Source organism: Acomys russatus, chromosome 19 (genome assembly GCF_903995435.1).
Source record: "Acomys russatus chromosome 19, mAcoRus1.1, whole genome shotgun sequence".
NCBI classification, from domain to species: domain Eukaryota; kingdom Metazoa; phylum Chordata; class Mammalia; order Rodentia; family Muridae; genus Acomys; species Acomys russatus.
In genome coordinates this window covers 25272423-25282291 of record NC_067155.1, presented here as the reverse complement: position 1 = coordinate 25282291, position 9869 = coordinate 25272423, and the positions used below count along the sequence as shown (strand labels likewise).

General features: G+C 49.9%; 1 protein-coding gene across 1 annotated transcript in view; it reads left to right on the top strand.

Annotated features, from left to right (window-relative positions):
- Positions 1 to 9869, top strand: part of B3glct (beta 3-glucosyltransferase) — a 90894-nt gene that overhangs the window by 7038 nt on the left and 73987 nt on the right. The gene's annotated exons all lie outside the window — the stretch shown is intronic.

The window sequence follows — 9869 nt, the reverse complement described above, 5'->3', positions numbered from 1 at the left end:
GAATAGCCTCGTAGCTCCCCTGCGTTCTTGGGTAGCTGTCCCACCGCGCGTCATCTCTACACCCCCACATACCTATGTTTGCTAACATGTAGATTCTGGTAACTTATGCTGTGTGATACTGCAATGCGCAGTGTGCGGCCCGGTTGAAGAAAAGGCATCCTATTCAGTTCCCAGCTCTTGAAGTCGGACAGTGGTGGCTGCTGTGGGGTGGCCGCAGCGCATGCAGGCGCCTACGGGAGAAGCAGCACATGGGATTGGTTGCCTGAAAGAGGAGTCACCATCCTTTCTTAGGCGTGTGCCCGGTGACCCGATCATCTCCCACTAGGCCCCACCAACCTCCAGCACTTCTGTACAAGCCAGAAGTTTTATGTCAGATTGACCCAAACTAGGGTTATTTGGGAAGGGAGAACCGCAGTTGAGAAAATGCCTCCACCAGACAGGCCCATGAGCAAGCCTGTGGCGCATTTGGTTTTTTTGTTTTTGTTTTTTGGTCTCGAACTCATAGTGATCCGCCTGCCTAGCGCATTTGTTTTTTGATAGGTGACTGATGTGGCAGGGCCCAGATCATTGCGGGTGATGTCACTCCGGGCACGTGGTTCTTAGCGAGCCATGAGGAACTAGCCAGCGAACAGTGTTCCTCCACAGCCTCCACGTCAGCTCCAGTCCTCAGGTGCCTGGCTTGATTGAGTTCCTGTCTTGGCCTCCATGGAGGATGGGCCACTAGCTAGACGCTGAAATAAACCCTTTTCTTTTGGTCACAGCAACAGACACCCCATCAGGACAGCAACTGTACCTCGAGAGCAGTGACCTTTGGGGCCAACCCTCTCCAAACTTCCCTACCAGGCTTGTAGCTCTGTGTCAGATGAGGTTTGTGGAGGTGTGTGTTTTTAACAAGGTGCCAGGTCATCTGTGTGCACAGCCAGGTGTGGGGACCTCTTTCTGGCCTACCCTGGGCTCGATACCAAATGTGACAATTACCGGGTGATTTTTCACACACATCCATAAAACGCAAAGATGTCTCCGAACTGCCTTGCCTTTAAGACGAGCCTGTGTGATTGTTTTGGTTGGTTTTTGCTTTTCAAGACAGGGTTTTTTACTTGTCAAGATAGTCCTGACTGTTCTGGAACTCACACTGTTGAACAGGCTGGTCTCGAACTCACAGAGATCTGCCTGCCTCTGCCTCCCGAGTGCTGGGATTGAGGGAGTGTGCCACTTAGGCAAGGGAGTAGAAACCCCAGAACTTAGACCACACAATCTTCCCCTGGTTCTAGCATGGCGACTTGTGGTGGAGAGGGTTTGGTTTCCAGGTAACAGTCCATTATGAAGAGAGTCATGGCAGGATCTCGAGGCAGGAACCGGAGGCAGGAGCTGGTGCAGAGGCCATGGGGGTGGGATGGGGGTGGGGTGCAGCTTACTGGCTTGCTCCTCCTCATGGCTTGTTCAGACTACTCAAACAAGCCAGGATCATCTGCCCATGGGAGGCTCCACCCGCACTGGGCTGGGCCCTCTCCCATCCATCACTAATCAAGCTCATCTGGAGGAGATGTTTTCTCTCACTTGAGGTTTTCTCCTCCCAGATGACTCCAGCCCGTGTGTCAAGCAGACAGACATGTAACCTGCGTGTATAATTTGACCGGTTTTCATTTCCGTCTGAAGGGAAAAACCAATGATAAAAACCAAACTAGAACAAAGACTTTCAGAGCAAACCCAGCGAGACATGGGCTGAGTGGGACTGATGCGGGTTTTCAAACTCTGCTTTTTCTTGCAGTGGATAAGCTGCCCAATAGTTAATCATTCACTGTGTTTTTAAAAAGTAAGCCCGGCAGTTACTTCAACAATAGGATCACAATGTAAAGGAAAGAGTTGATCTCCTGGTGCTGCACATTTGCTTCGGGTTTTCCTGCAGTCTGTCTTGGAGAGGGCTGTGTGAGCAGAGGTTTTTCTGACTCGGTTTCCGACCACAGACCATCCCTATAAAGATAGATTTTGAGTCTCTCCTCCAAACTGAGTTGAAATCTTCTGTGTTTCTCCTCCCTCCCGCCCCCCGCCCCGCCTTGAGTGACTTCTTTAGTCATGATGTAAATCAGTGGAGAAATTCTCTGTCTTTGTAAATGTGTGTGGCTGCTCCTGTTTCTGTCCCATGATCCTCCAGCTCACAGGGCCTCTGGGCCAGGCTGTCTTTCAGCCTTGCCTTATGCTACTTTTTATAATCAGGCCATGCTGGGGCTCAGGTCTGCTCTGTCATGACGCCTTTCTTTTGTCAACTTTAAGGACACCAGTCCTTTACACAGCACCTTAAATTATTTCTTGAAGGGTGCTGGAGAGGTGGCTCAGTGGTTAACAGCATTTACTGCTCTTGCAGAGGCCCCGAGTTCAAGTCTCAGCACCCACATCCAGAGGCCCACAGTCACCTGTAACATCAGCTCAACTGGTTCTGATGCCCTCTGCCCTCTTCTGGTCTCCTTGGACAGTGTACTCATGTGTGTGTGTGTGTGTGTGTGTGTGTGTGTGTGGTGTGTGGTGTGCACGTGTGTGGTATGTGTGTATGTTGTGTGTGTGTGGTGTGTGTGTGTGTGGTGTGTGTGTGTGGAATGTGTGTGGTGTGCACATGTGTGGTGTGTGTGTGTGTGGTGTGTGTGTGTGTGTGGCATGTGTGTGGTGTGCACATGTGTGGTGTGTGTGTGTGTGGTGTGTGTGTGTGTGGCATGATGGGTGGTGTGCACGTGTGTGTGGCGTGTGTGTGTGGTATGTGTGTGGTGTACACATGTGTGGTGTGTGTGGCATGTGTGTGGTGTGCACATGTGTGGTGTGTGTGTGTGTGTGTGGCATCTTTGTGGTGTGCACATGTGTATGGTGTGTGTGTGTGTGTGTGAGTGTGTGTAGAGACCCTTGCCATACTCACTATACTTTATATCCGGTGGGCAGGCTTGTGGCTTCAGTCCCCTTGCACTATGGAGACAGACCCCAGCAGTGTCGGGTCTATGACGTCATGCCGTGCTGTTCCTCTGTTCCATGCAGAGAGAGCAGTTTTTGGAGTCACACTAATTTGTTGAATGTCCAGGGACTGAGTTACATCCATCACCCCTGCTCGGCCCTTGGCCTTCTGTTCTTCCTGCCGGCCGTCCAGGGCTCTCCTTTGCGTCTGCCTCTAAGGCTGAGGCGTCTGTTCCCTCAGCCTGACAGCCTAAGATGCTGGCTTGTGATCCCACCACCCCAACTGAGGCCTAGATATATTTTTGTACCGGTAACTTCCTATCTGGCCCGTGTGTGCCCGTTTTTGTCCCCCAATAAGCCGTTTCACACACTGTCTCAAGAAGTCCATCTAGGGAGCCTAGCCCCACTGCAACCTCAAGATCCTCAAAACGCCTTCCTACCCACGGGAGAACTAGGTTCTTAAGGAACCCCTTCCCCGTAAGTCCTGCCTCCAGGTACCCCACCAGCAACTTTACTTATCCTAGTCACTAGCCCCCAGGTGTCCCTGCTCCACCAACTCCACCCTGCCAGGTTAGCCCACCCCAGCCATCCCTCCCGGCAAGCCCCCTCCCTACCCTGCCAGGTTTGCTCACCCCAGCCATCCCTCCCGGCAAGCCCCCTCCCTACCCTGCCAGGTTTGCTCACCCCAGCCATCCCTCCCGGCAAGTCCCCTCCCTACCCTGCCAGGTTAGCCCACCCCAGCCATCCCTCCCGGCAAGCCCCCTCCCTACCCTGCCAGGTTTGCTCACCCCAGCCATCCCTCCCGGCAAGCCCCCTCCCTACCCTGCCAGGTTAGCCCACCCCAGCCATCCCTCCCGGCAAGCCCCCTCCGGGTTCCCCTCAGGTGCTCCAATGTCACTCTGCAAGTTCCTAAGCAGCTCATTCCCCAGCATGGGTGACTTCAGTCCAGTCACCATGTGTCCCCAACAAAGCAACTTACGCCTACCCATTACCTCCTCTCGCAGTTGTCCCAGCTGTTGTCACCCCCCTCCCTCAGGTGTCCCTGCCCAGCCTCTCTCTTATGTACTTTATAGTATCTCGTGGGCGTCCACGCCCTGGGCATCCTGGCCTGTACAGTACAGGATGCAGAAAGTCTGTTTCTGGGCCTTCAAGCTCTGTCCGGTGCATGGACTCTAGTGGGGAGAGCCATCTTCGCGTTTCTTGTCTGCTTACAGATGGGCTCCTCTGAGGAGCCAGCCTTCGCCTTCAGCATAGCGTGGGACAGGCAGACCGAGTGGCTCTTGCCTTGGGAACAAGTGAAAGTCTGAGTGATGAAGATGCCTGCTGACACCTGCAGCAAGCTACACCCACCCCAGCATCACACTTGGCCAGTGGGTCGGTCCTCAGTCACTCCTGGGCTGGCTGCACTGTGGAGTGGTAGGCTTTGGCAGTGCTGGCTCGCACTGCTTCTCAGTGTATCATCAACTGTTGAGGCAAGGGATGGGTCTGTCCAGGGAGGGTGAGGGAGAGGTCGGCTCCATGCCTGTGGCCTGTCTCTGGGCTGAGTCCACTGAGCCGGGGCAGTGTGTTTGCTTCTCTCCCCTCAGCTGGAGTGGGTTACCTTCAGAACATTAGTTAGCACCCAACAGAAACAAACTGGCCTTGAGCTCTGGTCCTGGAGTGGAAAGCCCCCTCCTGGGACCTGCAGTGAAATCCAGAAAGCTCAGGGAAGCGGACAGGGCCAGCTCCTGAGGGCAGAGCTGCCAGGGGAAAGGAAACGTTTGGTAAGTAGGTCACAGGAAAGAAAAGAAGAAAGCCCAAGGCTATTCTCCCAGCGGGCCTTAGAAGAAGAAAAAAACCTACCGCGTTGGTGACTGTGAGATTATATGCTGCCCTCCGATCACCGACAGACAGACGGACAGACTGCACTGTCCTGGTTAGCAGCAGAAACTCCACCATTGCCCGAGCTCTTTTGCGTTGTTTTGGAGGCAGGGCCTATCCAGCCCAAGCTGGCCTCGAACTCACAAACTCCCTGCCTCCGTCTCCCGAGTGCTAGGATTCAGGTGTGTGCCATATCCAGCATTAAGTGAGCTTTTCTCTGTGCGGAGCTAGGCCCTGGAGGCTTAACTGGCGGGGTCCCCTTAATTCTGAGCTCCTTTGGTGCGGGTGCAGAGTGTGTTAGTATTTTCTTGTGGTTTTCAACTTCCTTTGGTTTCTCTGATGGATAGGATTGGGAGGGAGAGTCTTCTGTCCACTCGGGGAACCGGGGAAGCCAGACGGTCAGTAGTCATGCGCCGTTCACTCCGTCAGTTTTCTTACATATGAGGGCTTTATCCAGCCATAAATCCGCATCCCAGACTACTTGTAAAACTCTCTTTCCGTTGTGGGTGTGCTCATACATTTGCCGGCTTGAATTATTGAAAGTTAGCGTGGAAAAGGCCTGATGTCTATCGCCTGCCCTGATTTGTACTGTAAATAGAGTTTCCTGTCTCGGTTCACCAGAATTCATGTTGAAAATAGAAAATGCCTTTTAAGTAGCAGTTTGGTGCGTCAACGCACGATTTACCTTGGAATATTTCTCCGACTGCACATTAAGGCTCTCAGGCCAGATTTTCAGAACCATTTTCCCTTGCCAAGCCTAGAAAACCAGCATGAGATGAAACAGGAAACACCGAGCCCCAGGTGTTGGTCGCTCCTGGTGCCCCTTTTGCCGGGAGGGTATGAATTTTCCCCCCTCCTCCCTCCCCTCCCCCCCTCTCTGAAGTTGCCAGACCTTAATATTAAAATCAAAATGAAGTCAACCGTGAACATTAAAAATATGGAACGCTCCTGTGGACATGAAGCCTTGCCGGCAATTTAAGGAAACCCGTGTAAATACAGCATATTCCACACACAGTGCCAACCTCGTCATCTTACACTGAATTATTCAACTTCTGTTTATATTTGTATTTTATATATTCTGCTTGCTCCTCTGATTAGCATATCCTGAATCTGCAGTGCGTCAAAATACTGGAATTAGGAAAGAAAAAAACAAAAGCAAACCCACTAAGCTAGCTCCTCCCACCTTGTAAAAATGAAAGTCTTGGTCCTACATAGAGAAACCATGTCTCGAAAAATTTAAAAACATTTTTTTTTGATTAAATAAAAATAGAAAATAAATCGAGACCTAATTTAAGACAAAAGCTGGAAGTTTTAGATATTGAAAAATTGTCTTTGCTCGATACTAGAAAGTTAACATTTGTTCGAGTTGCTGAAGGAAATGGGCAATCGTTTTAAATTTTATTTAAACCCCTTTTCACACTCTTTTAGCCCATTTACACCTTTCTTTCATCATCCTTTCCCAGGAAACTTGGGTTCTGCTGAGTGTACAAATGACTCGTCAATTTATGATTTGATTTATTAGGTGCCTATAAAACACGTTTGGTGCCTTCACGGTTCTGTTTGTTCCATTTAGATTATAGAAACCTCATGATAAGAAAGGGTTGGAACGTGACGGACATCCTCGCGGTGCTGCTTTAAATATTATGTCGTTTCTGCTGTGGGAGAAAAAGACTTTGATTTCACAGCAGAGCGATGGAGATGAAGACAGGCTTCTTACTCCTAAAGGGGTTTTAAGAAGTCTAGATCTGTGTATATTATGGGATGAGCTTGAGGCCAGTGAATGTTAAGGCTTGTCTGCATGAAGACGGTGTGTGTGTGTGTGTGTGTGTGTGTGTGTGTGTGTGTGTGTGTGTGTCGGTCTGAGCGGCTTGCTTGGTGTCTTGGCAATGCATTCCTTCATGTGTGTCTCTTCTTTAAACATTGACACTGGCAAATATTAGCTGCCCTTTTAGGAGGCGCTCTGCATCAGTGCCTAATAGAACCAGGGCAGAAAACAAAACAAAACAAAAAAAGCCTTAAAAATTCCGTTGGACCTGCTAAGCTTAGAAAGTTATTTTATTTGATAAAAGGAGAAATTATGACCCAGTGGGTGACCTTTGGTTATCTAGGTTTGAATAAGAACTGGCTGGGGTGGAGGGATTGTTTTCTTCCAGTGCTGGGAATTGGGCCGAGGTGTACAGTCTGCCACTGAGCTGTGTCCTCAGCGAGATGCGTCACACTGCTAGCCACGCAGCTGAAAACCCAGGAGACAAATTCACAGAAGAAAACAGGTTCATTCAAAGCCCATTCTAAAGAAGAGGGTGGCAACTCTTGTTACAGTTATTTTTATGTAACTGTTTGTGTCTCTTAGTTTCTCTCTTAACCTGGCTATCACACAAACAATTGAGACTCTTATATTTGTTTTAAATTAAGCTTTACGACACAACCTTGAGCAGTTTAAGTCTGTTCTTAACTCTCTATGTCATCCTGACTCCATCTTTGCCAAAATCCCCAAGTCACTTGCTTTTTAGTTCCTTCTTTGCTCCAGCTGAATCTTATTCATCTCTCTGCACCTCTGCCTGTGGCTGAGTCCCCTACTTCCTCCTCTAACTCTTCCTCCCCAGGCTGGCAGGAAGTCCCGCCCTATTCTCTCCCCTACTCAGTGATTGGTTGTAGCCTGCTTTATGGACACAACAGGGGGACAATCAAGGAGCAATGTTTACACAACACTGAGACAGAAATCAGAATTTAAACTATACACTAACCTAATGCCTACACACTCTCAACCTCAGATCTCCCTCTAGGTGTCCTAGAGGGCAGAGAGCTTTTACGGGACTGAGTAGACAACAGGCTGGTCAGGACCTTCTGTCTTCTCTCCTTTTCTCTGGCAGGGGGAACTTCACCATGGAGAGGATTAGGGAGAGGGAAGGTAAAAGAAGAAGAAGGAGAAGAGGATAAAAAAAAAAAGATTACTTTTATTTTATGCAAAGGAGTGTTTACTTGCATGTATGTATGTATGTGCTCTGTGTGCATGCAGTTCCCAAAGTGTCCAGAAGAGGGAGACAGATTCCCCTGGAACTGGAGCTACAGATGCTTGTGAGTGGCCGGCCGTGTGGGTGCTGGGAACAGAACCTGGTCCTCTGTCCTCTGCATGAGCAGCCCGTGCTCTTAGCTGCTAAGCCATCTTCCTCCTCCTTCTCCTGCTCCTTTTCTTTCTTTTTTTTCTCTTTTCTTTTTTCTTTTCTTTCTTGAGACAGGGTCTCACTTAGAACTCACTATATAGATCACATAGGCATTTTACAGAGACCCGCTCTAATTTTCCTCCCAGAGCTGAGCTTAAAGCTGTATGCCACCATACTCCCAGCACAGGACAGTTTTAGGTAAAGTCCTGCTGTAGCCTGAGCAGTTTTTATAGTCTGTGAGTTCTCAGCACGTTTAGTTTTCAGAATCCCGCGGTGCCAAGTGATGTTAATACGTGGCCACACATGATGCCTGTTTGTTTTTTCGCTGGTGTTAGACATTAAACCCATAACCCTGTATAGGTGAAGCGTACGTACTCCCACTGTAGCCACATTTACTAAATAATTCTGCCTTTGATGTCTCCTTGAGAGTTTAATTAATTAATTAGTTAAAATATTTAACCTTCTTTTGATTGTGTGTATGTGGGTTTCTGCATATGTGAGTGTAGGTGCCAGTGGGGACCAGAAGAGGGCGCCAGGTACCCTGAAGCTGGAGTTACAGGTGATTGCCAGCCACCTGACATGGGTGTTAGGAGTCATGCTCTTGGGTGCTTCAGTTCCCTCCTTGAGTGTGCCTGTCTCTTGAGAAAAAAAAAATGAAATAAAACAAACCCAGAAGATTAAGTGAGCGGAAACAGGATTTAAATGGTGTTTGGGTTAAATCTCTGCGTTACTCTTAGAACATGGTGATTTGGGCCTTGACGTACGTACATCATGCATACATACATACATACATGTGTGTTTGCACACGTGCATGTGCACGTCCGGTGGCCTGACTGAACTGCCCTCTGTAGTCTCAGGCATTTGAATACTTGGGCCCCTGCTGCTGCCAATGTTTGAGAGGTTTAGGAGGTGTGGCCTTGTTGGGGAAGTGTGTCCCTAGAAGTGGGCTCTAAGCGTCTTTGAACGCCCACCACTTGAGTTCGCTGCCTGTGCTGCTTGTGGTTCAAGACCTGCGTCCTCAGCTTCCTGCTGCAGCCACGGTGTGGGCCGATTCTCCTGCTCAATGAGTCTCACTGCTCGGGGACCATAAGCCCCAAATAAACCTGCCGTGGTGTCTATCAGAGCAACAGGGAAGCACCTAATACCACTGTGTGCCGGTGTGTGAGTGTGCACAGGGGCATGCGTGTGTGCGAAGCGTGAAAGCACAGATCGTAGCATGATGAGAATAATTTGGAGGTGGGCATTGAACTCTCTCCTACAGGATTTGATAGGTGCTGCCTGGTGATGTAGCCGTTCGCTGAGGAGACCCTGTGGCCAACAGTGAAGACTTCATTCATTCATTCATTCATTCGTTCGTTCATTCTTGTCGAGCTACTTCTGTGTGCTACTTGTATCTTGTTTAGTCAATAGCACTGGAGTCCTGCCTGTGTAGAACTTGTAGTAAATGGTCCCAGATGCGTATTTTCAGTCGGTGCTGAGTTCTCTAGTGAGCAGTGGGGATGTGGGGGGTGGGGGGGCCTGAAGTGGCTGCGGGGGCGGATCCCAGGACCGCATACACTGTCCACTCTTGCCTGAGTGTCACAGGCTCAGGTCCCTTTGGCTCATGTTTCGGCCCTGCCTTCTGAAATGCCAGTTCTGGAACCGATCAAACCTCGTTAGCTGCTTACTTTCTAGTGTGACCGTGTCTTAGAGTTCTCCCCCTGAGCAAATGTGAGTGGTCGATGTGAGGTAGTGGGTGTCTGCGGGATGGGCGGGGGGGAGGGATCTGAGTGGCGGGGTTGTCTCCTGCCTGCGCAGTGGTGTTCCCCAAGGATCGTCCCCACGGTGCTGCTTAAATACGCTATTGTCTTGGTGTTCCAGAACACTCTCTGCCATGTGTCTGTCCTGGCACAATGCCCACCTTCTCTGGGAATG